A 15,872-nucleotide genomic window follows, 5' to 3' on the forward strand; every position below is an offset into this window, starting at 1 on the left:
GTAAGTACTATCAGCTAGAGAACCGTGTATTAGCCGGCTAATTTCGTGTTGAGAAGATGCTGAAATTCAAGAGGAATCATGAGAGGGGTTTTACATGCAAAATTTGGTAAGTATAAGTCTGCACTCAATGAAATTGTAAACGGCTTATTGCATCACAAATGCCGTTATTAGCTCACCTGTCACAAAGTGACAAGGTGAGCTTTTGTGATCACGCAGCGTCCGTCGTCCGCCCGTGCGTCCGTGCGTAAACTTTTGCTTGTGACCACTCTAGAGGTCACATTTTTCATGGGGTCTTTATGAAAATTGGTCTGAATGTTCATCTTGATGATATCTAGGTCAAGTTTGAAACTGGATCACGTGCGGTCAAAAACTAGGTCAGTAGGTCTAAAAATAGAAAAACCTTGTGACCTCTCTAGAGGCCATATATTTCATAAGATCTTCATGAAAATTGGTCAGAATGTTCACCTAAATGATATCTAGGTCAAGTTCGAAACTGGGTTACATGCCATCAAAAACTAGGTCAGTAGGTCAGATAATAGAAAAACCTTGTGACCTCTCTAAAGGCAATATTTTTCATGGGATCTGTATGAAAGTTAGTCTTAATGTTTATCTTGATGATATCTAAGTCAAGTTCGAAACTGGGTGGTCACGTGCAGTCAAAAACTAAGTCAGTAGGTCTAAAAATAGAAAAACCTTGTGACCTCTCTAGAGGCCATACCTGTGAATACATCTTCATAAAAATTTGTCAGAATGTTTATCTTGATAATATCTAGGTTAAGTTTGAAACTGGGTCACGTGCAATTAAAAACTAGGTCAGTAGGTCTAAAAATATAAAAACCTTGTGACCTCTCTAGAGGCCATACTTGTGAATGGATCTTCATAAAAATTTGTCAGAATGTTTATCTTGATGATATCTAGGTCAGGTTTGAGAGTGGGTTTCGTGTCGTCAAAAAGTAGGTCAGCAGGTCAAATAATGGAAAAACCTTGTGACCTCTCTAGAGGCCATATTTTCCATGGGATCTGTATGAACGTTGGTTTGAATATTTATCTTGATGATATATAGGTCAAGTTTGAAACTGGGTTAACTGCGATCGGAAACTAGGTCAGTAGGTCTTAAAATAGAAAAACCTTGTGACCTCTCTAGAGGCCATACCCTTAAATGGATCTTCATGAAAATCTGTCAGAATGTTTATCTTGATGATATCTAGGTCAGGTTTGAAACTGGGTCACGTGCCGTTAAAAACTAGGTCAGTAGGTCAAATAATAAGAAAACCTTTTGACCTCTCTAGAGGCCAAATTTTCATGGGATCTGTATGAAAATTGGTCTGAATGTTTATCTTGATGATATCTAGGTCAGGTTTGGAACTGGATGAACTGCGGTTAAAAACTAGGTCAGTAGGTCTAAAATTTAAAAAAAATGTTTTGACCTCTCTAGAGGCCATATTTTTCAATGGATCTTCATGAAAATTGGTCAGAATGTTCATCTTGATAATATCTAGGTTAGTTTTTAAACTAGGTCATGTGCGGTTAAAAACTAGGTCAGTAGGTATAAAAATAGAAAAAACCTTGTGACCTCTCTAGAGGCCATATTTTTCATGAGATCTTCATGAAAATTAGTGAGAATGTTCATCTTGATGATATCTAGGTCAAGTTCAAAACAAGGTCACGTACCTTCGAAAACTAGGTCAATAGGTCAAATAATAGAAAAACCTTGTGACCTCTTTAGAGGCCATATTTTTCAATGGATCTTCATGAAAATTGGTCAGAATATTTATCTTGATGATATCTAGGTCAAGTTCAAAACTGGGTTACGTGAGCTCAAAAACTAGGTCACTTTGTCAAATAATAGAAAAAATGGCGTCATACTCAAAACTGAATCATGGTCCTCTTGTTTTTTTAAATAATGTGAACAGTCTTAAGCTAGATATTATTATGCAGCAAAACCAACACCAAGTGCCTTAATAAAATCAGAACTCTCTTATTTTTTGATGATTTCTTATTGAAAATGTGAACTAAAGCCATATTGTCACAGTGCAACACTATTTTCTTCCACTTACATTTGACACCCCACATTAAAAACGCGAGCATGATTGAAACCATTTCTAGCAACGTGATGTCTCTATATATTTCTTCAGGCCAGCAGACAGGCCATTTAAAAACAAACCACTCCCGATTTAAAGATGCACCACAGCCTAAACGTCTGTTTCAGGCCGCTCTGTGTACATATTGAGAAGTCGGTCGGATACCCAATTTTCTTCAGGCATTATGGAAGTTCCATTGAAAGAATTTAAAAACATTAGCCACGTTTTTAAATCTTCTTTTAATTCGTATGTAAGACGGATAAAGTGATGGGGCAACTTTGCTTGGAACTGGGCTTGATCACAGGAGTCTGAAATTCTATCAATAAGACCATAGAGGTCTATATTTATAAAACTAAATACCCCCCTATATCGTTGGAGGTCCAATATTCGTCCCTGCCCTTGCATTCTTTCCCATTTTGTTTTAACTCCCGTCTCGCGAGATTTTGATGATGCGCGCGCATACCGTGGGAAATGTTTTTACTATAACGTACCTTGGCAATATGATGTTTAAGCAGGTATTTATTTATAAAATTGTTGATTTCTCTAAAAAATAAACATTTTTCACTAAATCCAAATAGTATGTTATAAAAATTTCCTTGGAAACAAAGAAATAATTGTTTTTAAACTTTTTTGCCTGCCCGTCTGCTTTGTTTACATTTTATGAATGAAAGTCACGTGATTAAATAGAACACGTTCTAAGGCCAAACCAAAAATTAATGAGTCTAAGTCCTTTGAATCCTTAGCATAAAAATCAGAAACTTTTGTTTTTTGTAGGCTAGACCTCAACAAGTAAGGCCTAACTACAGGCAGTATTCTGCAACTGCTTTGACTACTGCATACAAGCAATGTATTGAAAATAAAATGCCAGTGAAGAGGGCAGCTAGGACATACAATGTGCCAGTTTTAACCCTCAGACATAGGGTTCTTGGTAAGGTTGGCCCGGACACTGTTGCCAGTGGTAAAGCCCCACTATTAACCATGTTTGAGAAGGCAAAGCTTACAGAGCATTTCAAGACCATGGCAAATTATGGCAATGCTATGGCTATACGCGCCAGGAATCTGTTGACCTTGCATCAGATTTTGCTATTCAACTGGGAAAGAGGGCCAAAGATCAACCCTTAAATGGATGAGAGGCTTTTTGAAACGTTGGCCTGAACTTAAGGTTCTTAAACCTAGGGGTTTAGAGTATGCTAGAGCTAAAATGACTTCAGAAACGAGAAAGGTGTTACAACTAATCATTCACCACCTTATGTTGTTGGAAGTTCCGCTTATTGTACGCAAGCTGTAACATCTGGTAAGGGAAAGACGGTCACTGTCTTAGGCTGTGGTAGCGCTAAGGGTGTTTCATTGCCTCCCTTCTTTGTTTTTCCTGGCAAGCGAATGAATCCTGACCTACTACAGGGAAAATCAGCTGGTGCTTCCGGCGTTGTAAGTGAGACAGGCTGGTCTAACCAAGCAGTTTTCAGAGAATACCTGTCATCTCATTTTTTGAAATATATACCAGGACGAGACGGTCAGAAAGTTCTTTTAATTGTTGATGGACACAAGTCACATATTTCTGTTGGTATTTGTGTATGGGCTTTGGACAGAGGTATTGTTCTTTTCATTCTACCAGCCCATACAAGTCATATTCTTCGACCATTGGATGTATCTTGTTATGGGCCATTCGAACGAATGTACAATGCTGAGTGCCACAAGCTTATGCGGCAGACCCAAGCGACAATCACTCGTTACAACATTTGTGAACTGGCTTATCGTGTTATGTGAAAGCTTTATCTGTAGAAATCATGCAGTCAGCTTTTAAACGTACAGGTATTTATCCATTCAATCCTGCTGCAGTACCAAAGGAGTACTTACTACCTGCTGAGGTGTACCAGGAGGATAACTCAGTTCTGAGCCAGGACACTCAGTCAACAGTTGAAGGTTGCATAGTCATAAGTACTGAAGAAAGTGCCCTTGAAATACTTGCATCTAGGGAAAAACAGCTGAAAGTCATAAAAACTGAAAAAACAAAGAAACTAAGAAAAGTTATGAGCAAAATTGTGGCAGGTAAAGAAATAAACAAAGAGGTCATTGAACAGATTAAAGAACATGAAAAGACAATCAAGCAGAAAAAGTCCACAAGTAAACATAAAGTATCAGTACAAAAGAAACAAAAGAGTAAGGTCACCAAGGAAAATTTTAACTCTGGTCTGTCCTGTTCAAAAACTGTAAATGTTGAACTAGATCCACAACCTGGGCCATCCCACATCAATCTTGTCTCTGAGAGTGAGACATATGAAAGTGACATTGATGATGATGATGATGATGTGTGTTGTGTTTGCAACCTTTTCACACCAGCTGCTATTGCTAAAAGTGATACAGTGTTGTTCACTAAATGGGCTCAGTGTGATGGCACCAGAAATAACATGCCCTGCAAACACTGGGTACACCTCATTTACTGTTCACAAGTCAGAGTCATCAGGCTAGGTGACAAGTTTTTCTGTCCTCACTGTAAGTCTGAGGAGTAAAACTGTTTAAAGTGAAAGAAATACTGTTCAACTGTTCCAGTTTTTACATAGTTACATTTTTCAAGGTTCCTGTTAATTTTTCTTCTAGGACGTTTAACCTAATATGAAGAGTTTGGCCTCATTTTGTGGCACGTGCCTAGTGACGTAATACGGACCATAAAAATGGCGGATGTAAACTGTCAGTGACATAACAATTTTTCATTTTTTGTTGCGATTTGTGATGTGTTCAGGATAAAATTCGTTTTGGATAAAGGGAAAAGGATTTATTGATCAAGTAAGTGGTTTACTTTTATTATCTGTCTTTTTATTAATATTTCTCTTGTATTAAACGCTTAGGGGGACGAAAAGTGGTCTCTCGATGGTATATAAAAACACCAGGAATGAAACGTCAAAAACCAGGGGTCGCCTGAAAATACGAACGAAACGCAGTGTGACCGCAATATAGTGAGTGTACTAAAGAAAGAACACAAAAATACACCTACCACACTCGACGGTTTTGGGATTCAACACACTTAACGGGAGTAATCAGACATTTTCTGCAGTTTTTGACACATTTTCAGCTTCGCCGAAGCCATTCGCTGACGTCACAACAATAACAACAATTACTGCGCCGGGGTAAATATTTACAGTAGTAATTCCCGTATTGTCGTACCTTGACCGTTATAGGAGATCATAACGCACAAAGTCATGGCGCAATCGGAAGCACTTTCGCTAGCGATAAAGGGTCACAGTTTCGTGATGACTGGTTCCTGTGGCACTGGTAAAACTTATACATTGAGGTATGCATACAGTCTTTTACCTAATGATATTCATTAGAACTGTTATATTATTAAATCAGTTGTGCGTATTCATTCGAGAGTAATTACTCGTATCCGGTATCAGTATCAGTAATTCTGAGTAAATATGTGTACATAGTGTTTATGGTGCCTACTTTTTAATTTTTTCTTTTGTCAATTCTATGATATACAGGCTCCATTAACATAGATCCCCTCTCTAAATTCCAGTGTGTTTATTTCTGTCCATTGTTTTCTCGCTTAGGGCACGTTTTATCTGTATTTCTGATAATAACAAACACGCTTTTCACGAAATTGCACTCCGTACATCATTGAAGGTTCCATGTGCACCACCGTATGAATACAATCTGCTGATGTCTCAAAATTACATTCTGGTACTTGTAACATGTTTAAATGTTGAGTTCTGCTGGACCCTGGCTACAGGACCAGGACTTGCACTTGCACTACCGTCCATAAACAGACTCAAACCCACCGAGCCTGCAACATTTTCGTTTATGTCGTGTTTGGCGACTTGTAGTTTTCCACTTTTTAATTTCTGATAATATTAGATGCCGCTGTATTTGTGATAATAACAGACCCGCTTTTCATGAAATTGCACTCCGTACATCATTGAAAGTTTCATGTGCACCGCCGTATGAATACTTCTGCTGATGTCTCAAAATAACATTCTGGTACTTGTAACATGTGTAATTGTTGAGTTCTGTTCGACCCGGGCTATAGGACTGAACGGTTGCTTGCACTTTCACTACCGTCCATGAACAGGCTCAATCACACCGAGTCTGCAACATTTTCGTTTATGTCGTGTTGGGGCGACCTGTGGTTTTCCACTTTTAATTTCTGATAATAACAGACGCCGCTGTATTTGTGATAATACCAGACCCACTTTTCATGTACATCATTGAAGGTTCCATGTGCACCGTCGTATGAATACATCTGCTGATGTCTTTAAATTACATTCTAGTACTTGTAACATGTGTAAATGTTGAGTTCTGCTCGACCCGGGCTACAGGGCTTGCACTTTCACTACCGTCCATGAACAGACTCAATCACACCGAGCCCGCAACATTTTCAAATCAAAATTCACTACGATAACTCTATATATTTTCTATTCAGAGCATTATATTCGAATGCCACATCGTTTCTCACTCTTGTTTCTCTGTGGATTCAATGGTCATGGTTTATAGGCAGTGTATAAAGCCGTGCTTGTACCAGAGTTAGCTTTATTGCTGATACTGTGTTGACCTAATATTATTGCTGTCTTTGACGGACCATATTGCAATAATGTGGGGTTCGTATTTAAGCCAATCCTAATACCTCTTTGTTGACAAAAGAAGTTTTCGATAAGGTCCGAATTCAAATAACCAGGATTTATGGAATTCCCACCTTTAACATGGAAATGACAAAGAGATAAAAATCCTGATAAAGAGGAATTCAGGTCATCTCTGGTTTCTTCTGTCATCAAGTTTTTTTTCACAATATAAGATTTGGAAAATTTGATTTCTGTTTCCCAAGAATTAAAAAAGTCTAAAACTGTTTCCAAAGTTTTTAATCTCTCATCTGATACACTTGATATGGCTCTGTTATTATCACAAAATATATTTGTTATTTCAGCGGTTTTTTCCAACAAAGACAGAGATGAAGAAATTCTCTCCGGGTCTTGGAGCGTACTCTGATAACTTTTCATGAGGAACAGTATGTCTTTGTCCAGCACTTGAATCGCTAAATGATTTCTCATGTTCGAAGCTGGAGTCAAAACCATGTGTTCCTCGGTAAGCTTTCTATGAATGGAGAACCCACCTTGGAAATTAAACTTGAAACATTCTTGCCAATGCTCCCAAAGAACTGGAATACCGTTTAAAACAAGGTATCTTCCAGCCTTTGAACTGTTATCAGAGGAGCTAGACTCCAAGTTATTTCTGATCTTTTTAAGCAGATGCAGTACATCTTGAATTAATGGCGCATATGGAGTGTTCATGAAAGAAAACATCAGGGAAAATGAACTTGTTTTCTCTTGAAGATGGCATGAGCATATTAAGGAAAGCTCTATTTGTGGATTCACCTTCAAGCATTACATAGTCAACGACAAAGCCAAATTCATCAAGTTTGTCGACACATTCCCAAAAGGTTGAATACAATTCATGGGCAGTGGCTGTAGATGATCCAAAATATACTACAGGCCACCTGTAAATAGTAATAATGATTTAGACTACATCCAAGAAGTTCAATTAAAGGAGCCTGAAATATTATCCATAAGTCATATAGACCTGCCAATAACACAACTATGGACCGACGATTTATATAGGGAATCGAATGATATTTTGTGTCATTATACCTTAATTTTATTTTCGTTACAAAACTTTCGTATCACAAAATGTAATTTTAGTTATTTTTACATTCTCTTTAAACATACTGCAGTCTGTCTGTTTCTATATTTTTTAAATTTTTAAATAAAACTGGTGATTACAAAATATTTTATTTTGAGGGGTGCATGTATACTAAAACTAATTTCCTGCATGCCGGACAGGAATTTTCCTAAAAAAACTCACGTGCTATAATCTATGAATGGATGCGTAAATTCATACGCTACTCTAACAAAAAAGAGCCTTAATAAGAAAAACGAAGTATATTTTCTACAAATTGAAGAACAAGGCATGCAAGAAATAGAATCAGTCACTAGCAGCGGGTAAAGATGGGAATTTCCGGCACTCGGGTAACTGTTTAGGGGGTAACTCGACAGGAACCTCGTTACCGCCTAAACCGTTGCCCTTTTGCCGGATATTTCCATCTTTACCTACAACCAGTGAAAGATTCTTATAAGCTCTCGGCTTTTTGTAGGATAATAATCTTACAAACATTCGGAGAATTTTTATCACCCTTGGCTCTGCCTCGGTTGGCAGTTAACAATATTAACAGTCATATTGAAAACACTAATGTTTTATATGCTATTGACCGGTCTAATGTTCAGTACAAGTCTGCTTGGTTTTAAGTAAAACTGAAAAAAGTAAAACTTAAAAAAAATGTTTGTAATGTCATGCAAAAACAACTATTGTTAAATGGATTGCCGGTTTTTAATCAAAACTATTAGCCCGAGATATAGAGCCATTCAAGCGTATACTATTATACATGTTTGAACTAACGTACTGCATTTGCAGTTATGTCAAGTTATAATCGGTACTACTTCTCTACTTCCACATTTGATATGGCTGAAATCGGATTTAGTAGTTAAAGTAAATTAAAACAAAAAATAGCAGTTCGGACGTAAATTTATAGGGCCGTAACAGCTCGAATAAGATAAAGTGACAAAATACATAATAAATGAGCCGCGTCATGAGAAAACTAACATAGTGTGTTTGCGACCAGCATGGTTCCATGTTGTTCACTTTCAAAGCCTATTGCAATAAGAAACCGTTAGCAACAGCATGGATCCTGACCAGACTGCGCGGATTGATCCATGCTGGTCGCGAATGCACTATGTTGGTTTTCCCATGGCGCGGCTCATATAGTATTGGCCCATATGTGACAAGATGTGTCATCTGCGGGATTAAATAGTTTTGCGGCAAACTTTGAATAACATTTGCCAAGACCGAAGTTTGTAAAAGTAGATTATCAGCTTTATTTTGAGAATTATGCATGAATTATGACGAGGAGGTATTTCGTGAACATATTTATCAGTGCAAAGGTAGTAAAATGTTTGTTGCCCATTTTTTTTTCTTGTAACATTTTTTGTTGTTTTTTTTTGGTTAAACTAACATTGTTTCCTGTAATAACATCTTGGGAATTTAATAACATTTACAGAATCCCGAGGGATTGGTAGATGCACCAACGTATCCCAAGGGATTCAACATTTTAGGAGTGTAACGATACACTAGCCTCACGATAAAACACATATCGCGATACAGATGCAACGATATGGTACATATCGCGATACAAACTGAGTACCGTAAGTATGCGTTTGTGTGAAAAAGCCAAAAAAGTGAATGCATCTACACTTGGAAAGTACTTGAAATTTTGCTTTAAAAGTTAAAGGAAGTGTTATATATAATACATTTGTTTAGTTTCTTTCTTTAACACTCTTTGTATGAAAGCTTTCAATGTTTCTACTTTTCACTGTATCATTTCTGTATCATGAGACAGGCCAATGATATGAGTATCGCCAACTAATGTATCGTGATACAGGAAATTTCGATATATCGTTATACCCTTAGCAGATGTATAACATCTGAATCCTATTACCTGAATCCAGTGAATCCGTGAAAGACATACTGTAAGGCTTGAGTTGCCATTTGTACTTTCTTTTTACCGCCTGTCAAAACCCGTATGTTGTTATTTGTTGGCCCCATATCAACCATACCAACTATGTTCCAACTGTCACCATGTTTAGTAATGACCAGGTCGTCCTGTATCGTCATTTCGTCTATAAGCAATCCACCATGAAAACCAAACTGTGATATACTTTTAGAATCGGCTTGTTTTTTCATCCAATTAAGATTATCAAGATTGAATCCAGGCTTTTGCTTGACAACATTTTTGTAATACTGCAATGTCCTTCTTGACGGTAAAATAAGAAGTTCAGAATCTTGCAATGTCTTGTACGCCTGCGGCGAGCGCAGTAGTATTCCGAGACAAATACTTATAACTTTTGGGTCCCACCGTCTCTGATGGACATCAAGTGATTTTTGACCATTTCTCAACTGTGACTCAAGAAGTAATTGAAATTGTCCAGCGCTGCCATCAGACTTTAGGAGCGCAATATTCTTCCGCTGAAGAACGAGTGCGTATTTCCCGATGCAAAGATAATAACCTTTTTATTACATATGTATCTACGCGTATAAACATAATGTGAATATCATAAAAATGTTCAATAGCTTAAATAAGACTGACAATACTGAACTAAATAGAAAAAAATAGTGCAACAACACACACGGAATTACGTCACGCACCAGATATGAAATTCAGGCGTCTGTGTATGGAAAAAATATTGACGTTTCCGGTACCAGTGTAACTTAACGGGGAATAGAAACGAGTATGTAATAATATTATATACCTACCTACTCACACAAAAAAAACTTTTGGTCGCGTTACAATATTTTATTACGGCCTTACATACATACATTGTATGTAAACATATACACTTACTGAATTGTTTACACTATTTTGCACGAGGTCTGAAGTGATTTGCTTCAATTTTCACAGATTTATCCAAGTAGTGAAAAATAATGCAGACATTGATGCGGCTATTTGTTCAATCTTTAAGAGGTACTATGGTGGTGACGGAAATCCAGTTAATTAACATTATAATTTGATATACAACACAGTGCAATGCAATGTTATAATATACAATTTTGATATTTATCTGTTTATAAGTATGTATGACGGTGCTGTGAACTTAAAAGTCTCTGACTGCTTTTCCACAGGTAATAAGACAGACAGAAAAAAGACTTGGCAGTAGCCGTTCGGGAATTATGTGACGGATCGCCATCACCAGAAACAATACAGTTGCTGCGGAGTTTGAATGAAAGGTTGGAAGCACCTGACGATCAAATAAGCAGACTATATGGAACTAACTTTGATGTTCGTTTTGTAAATGAGCAGATGCTTGACGCTTTGGAGGGAAATGTTCATGTTTTCAGAGCAAATGACGAAGGTGATTTTATATTTATTGTCTTTTAGAAATGTCAGTTTGACATTTATAACTTTAAAGAGACATTGTCAGTTAGAGAGCAGCCTTTTATACGTTCGTTTTGGAAAACAGACGTATTATGTGGCGGCACGTGCGTCTGTCCGTCCGTCAGATTTCGTGTCAAGCGAATAACACAATAACTATTGAAGTTTGGCATATAGGTAGTTGGCAACGAGACAATGTGCGAAGCGCACGATTGGTCAAGTTCAAGAACTTAAAAGTCAAATAGGTCCTTTATATTTTGTGTCTGCAGCACAACTTCAAAACTATTTAAGGTATTGGCTATAAAAATATTGGTGGATGGCGACGAAACGCTTATAGGTGTGCATCAGTCTACATTACTCCCCACCACTCACCGCGCTCCCCGAGAACATGAATTTCACTTTTTTAGTGCCTTAGTATTCCCGCATCGCCGTCATAGAAAACTGCGCAAACATTATTCACCGCCACATTACAGCCGCGCTAAGACACATCGAAAAATAGTTTCTTAAATTTATTTCCTCTTTCATATCAAGAACTTCAGACGTACAATATTGTTGCCTCGTTTTGGGCGCTCTTTATAAGTAGCGTCTGCTGAAGAAAATTTCCCTGTAAGAAAGGATTTTAGACACACGTGTTATAAATCTTCTGAACTACAAAAACATCAAGTTTCACCTGAATATATGTCTGTCATAATTCAAGTGTCAACACCCAGTTTAGACACAGAATCAGTATTTCCGATTTTTCGAGATGTTGTATTTTGTTTTTTTTTTTAATGTTGTAGCTGTTAAATTGAGGTAAGCAAATTTGCAGCGAACGAAATACGTGCACGTGTTTTCCTCAAACATGACCAAAATGAATTCAGAATGTGCCAAAAATGATCTCGCATGCTGTGACTTTAGTTATTATGAAATTTTCACTCTTTTTCAGGAAATAAAAATCTTCTCTTTGGCGCTGCAGTCCCAAAAACATTGTTATTGAAAGAAGGTGCTCCTGTCATCTTAGTTAAAAACTTAGGTGGTCGGCTATTTAATGGACAGCGAGGGTTTGTGCACAAACTTGAAGATGGTTCCCCGCCTGTGATTAACTTCGATGGAAAATTACACGAACTAAAACCTGAAAAATTTGAAATTTTTGACGCAAGCCTAAACAAAGCATTAGCATCGCGCACTCAGATACCTATTGTGTTAAGTTTTGCGATGACAGTTCACCGTGCACAGGGACAAACTATAGAAAATGTTGAAGTGGATTGCTCAACATTTTTCGCACCAGGGCAAATGGGTGTGGCAGTTGGAAGAGCTGTTAGTAAAAAAGGATTGAGGATTTATAATTTTAATATAGATGCTGCCACTATGAAACACCCAGATTCTGTGTATTCCTTTTATAAAAAGTCGTTTAAAGCATTAACTGACGATTTGTCTTGCTGTAATAAAATCATGATAGATGAAAGTGTTACAACTGTGCTGCCTGAATCAAGTGGAACTCGCAGTTCACCTATGGACAGTGACAATGATAGTGAGCAGACAGCCGAGGAATTACCACGTTCGAATTGCCCATTTGATATAAACGAATTTATTGACTTAAACCAATCAACAGAGTTTATATCTATTTTGACACCAGAACTGATTGCATCTGAACAGTTTAAATATCATTTGGAGTATTTGAACTTTAAAGTGGATACTTGCTTCTCGGATGGTCAAGACACAAACAAGAGCTGGGTCCAAACGTATAAAACTTTAAATGAGTTCTTAGTCAGCAAACAACACTTAAAAGCTATCAAGGGGTTGTTTAATGAAAAAAATATAACAAAGGCTCAGAACAAGTTTTCCTCAAAACTTTCATTTTGGTTATTTGATAAAAAAGTACAAAAGAAAACGGAATCTGTTCTGTCAAAACAGACAGAGTCATTACCGTCAAAAAGTAATACTGAACAAATATCAGATGCGGCTAACGCGAAACTCCGCTACATATCTGGTGTTTGTGTCCATAAGATAAGACACAGATTAAGGGCCTCTGTTGATCGAAATCTCGGAAGTACAAGTAAATCTAGTAAACTAACGCGCAGATTAAGCTATAAGAAGGAAAAAATGCTGAAACAACTTCAAACAAAAGAAGACAATGTTGACCCGAACGATCCGTCAATGATAGAAATCGCATCGAAACAAAACAAATCACATGGACTTACAATTGTGAATGATGAAGTATTCGTATTTTTCAAAGATATGAACAAATTATTACAGTCTCTTTTAACTACGGAACATATCCATTTACATCTAGATAGCCTTCATAACTATTGCAGAGCAGCCGTGGACAGTAACAATAATTTATTTTCACAATGGATTGGCCTGTTTAATGCTGACGATGAAGACAGCTTAGAGGATGAACTATTTTTAGATTTAGTCGCTGAGCTCTTTAAATCTGTAACTGAACATTTTGTTAGGCTTACAATTGTGGATGCACTGCAACAGTTTAAACGACAAATTCCAAGGAAGAAAAAGCAGGCATTACGAACGAAAATTCAAGCTTTAGGGGAACGTCAGAGTAAAAGAAAAAAAACGGATACTGTTGTCGAAGGTGCTTTTATTTGTTCTGTATGTGACACAGTTTGTGAGGAAGAGCCGTCTGATCCAGAACAGTCGAGTATCGGCTGTGATAAATGTAACAAATGGTTCCATTATGTGTGTGTAGGTTTAACAGGAAATGAGGCTTTTTTAAGAAAAACTAGTAGTACATGGTTTTGTTCAACGTGTAGTAAGAAGGGTAAGGGCAAAGGTAAAAAAACAAAACAATAAGTAATTCAGCGCAGATTTTTAGAGCACATCATAACCTAATGAAAGGTGCACACATTTTATATAAAAATATCTTGCCTCTTCAGTAACGATCTCTTTTATTGTGACAGTAGTATTTTCACAGAATATTCAGCAAAAGGAAGTCGTACTTTTTCTATGAAATCTTTTTAAGCTTACCGTGGAAATACACCTCCGTGCAGTTGAAAATGTCTACAGTGTTATTGTTTAGTACATATCTTTTTCTAAAATATCTTAGCAAACCCTTTTACACATTCATATAAATAAGCCATTTTTAATCAGTATCTGCACAACGATGCGTTAAATATGTTTATGAAAACAATTAAAAACATAAAAAATGAGTCAGTGTGTAGTTTGTTGTCTATTCACTAGGAACAAAGAGTCATGTTTTTACTTTCTATAATCTTGTCTTCTTTTTACTAAACACGTGACAGTGACAGGTAAAATGATAAGTTACATGCATCATGAAAGTTTGCTGTAAATTTACATTCCTAAAAGTTATCGCATCTGCCTTTGTATTTGATACCGTCTGTCCTTGAAATGAAGAATCGCGTCTGCCTTCCATATCGAAATTTAAAATCACGAGGCATTTCAAAGCCTTAGGGCCGCTTATGAACGGTAGGCATACTGTCAGTATAGGGAGAGGGGGTGGCTGAATTTCTTTTCAGTCATGCAGTTCCCCCAAAATATTGATTTTACATTAGGTTTTTATTCCCCTATGCCCAAATACCGACCGATTTTTTTTTCCAAGTCACAGGTCTGGCCCCCTCCTGGTAAAAAAAACCTGCAAATATACCTTAGAACAGAACAGAGCAGAACATAACATAATATTTTAGATGTCCTTTCTTGATGTACATGATAATGAAAACTGTTCCATTAAAACATGAGACAATGTGCTTTTAGAAAATTTTATTTTCTATGTGTAACGTAGAACTTTATAAAAATATTGATTTCAAGACGCATTTTTCCCTCTTTTTCGTAGTTATTTCCCCCACCGTACGGACCCCGCCACCATTGCCCGAAATCTTAAGAAAAAAACATTGCGAAATGCACCAGAGACCACAATTTTTTAAATATAGTTCAAACATTTCTAGGGTAATACTCCTGACATCCCTTACACGGGGTGACGGGCACACTACCAACGTTCGGCGCTATGCGTCTCGCGACGCGGGTGACGCCTGCGTTCTGAACTGGTGCCCCTGTCAGATATTTCTAGATCCGGGTCTGATCAGTTAAAAAAACTAAAAATCAATTTATAAAATTCTATTTAGGTGGAAGGCAACACTTGTGTTGCCGAAAATGAGACATTTGGTACCTCACAAAAAGTAGAAATCAGTTTACGATATTCTATTTAGATGGAGGGCAGCACGTGTGATGCCGAAAATGGGACAATTGGCTCCTCACAAAAAGCCATGACGAAACTTTGGACGTGGCAGAATAGCTCAACTTTAAGTGGCACTACCGGATCCGGCAACTTGAACTTCCGAGATGAACGGGGTACTTAGCGGCAGCAACTTAGGGAGTCCTTTGTGGAATTCTATACATAATTACTAAACAAAAAATACATAACAAGCATTATCATATTGCTGCATTAATCTGAAAAGCCATTTTTCAACGACAACTGAAAGTTTGAACTACAAATGAAATTCAAATTTCCCGCTATGTTGTAACGTAAACACATGGGAGAGTAACGTCCCCTTGCGAGTTTTCCCATGTAAATTTACCTGATTATTTTGTAATGCAAAAGAATTGAATTGCATATTATACACTGATATAAGCAGAAAAATATTCTAACACTAATGTTATGGAAATAGAATTTTTAAAGCATAAAACAAATATTTTATATTTACCCCGGCGCATTAATTATTGCCATTGTTGTGACGTCAGCGAATGGCTTCGGCGACAGCTGAAAATGTGTCAAACACTGCAGAAAATGTCTGATTACTCCCGTTAAGTGTGTTGAATCCAAAGACCGTCGAGTGTGGTAGGTGTATTTTTGTGCTCTTTCTTTAGCACGCTCG

At 37.2% G+C, this 15,872-nt stretch overlaps 2 protein-coding genes across 37 annotated transcripts in view; one reads left to right on the forward strand and one right to left on the reverse strand.

The window, feature by feature from the left end:
- The window catches only part of LOC123535799 (uncharacterized), a 401,923-nt gene that overhangs the window by 183,122 nt on the left and 202,929 nt on the right, over positions 1-15,872 (reverse strand). The gene's annotated exons all lie outside the window — the stretch shown is intronic.
- Positions 1-15,872, forward strand: part of LOC123536539 (cell surface glycoprotein 1-like) — a 353,687-nt gene that overhangs the window by 65,980 nt on the left and 271,835 nt on the right. The window lies entirely within an intron of this gene.

The sequence above is a fragment of the Mercenaria mercenaria genome, chromosome 17, assembly GCF_021730395.1.
Source record: "Mercenaria mercenaria strain notata chromosome 17, MADL_Memer_1, whole genome shotgun sequence".
NCBI classification, from domain to species: Eukaryota; Metazoa; Mollusca; class Bivalvia; order Venerida; family Veneridae; genus Mercenaria; species Mercenaria mercenaria.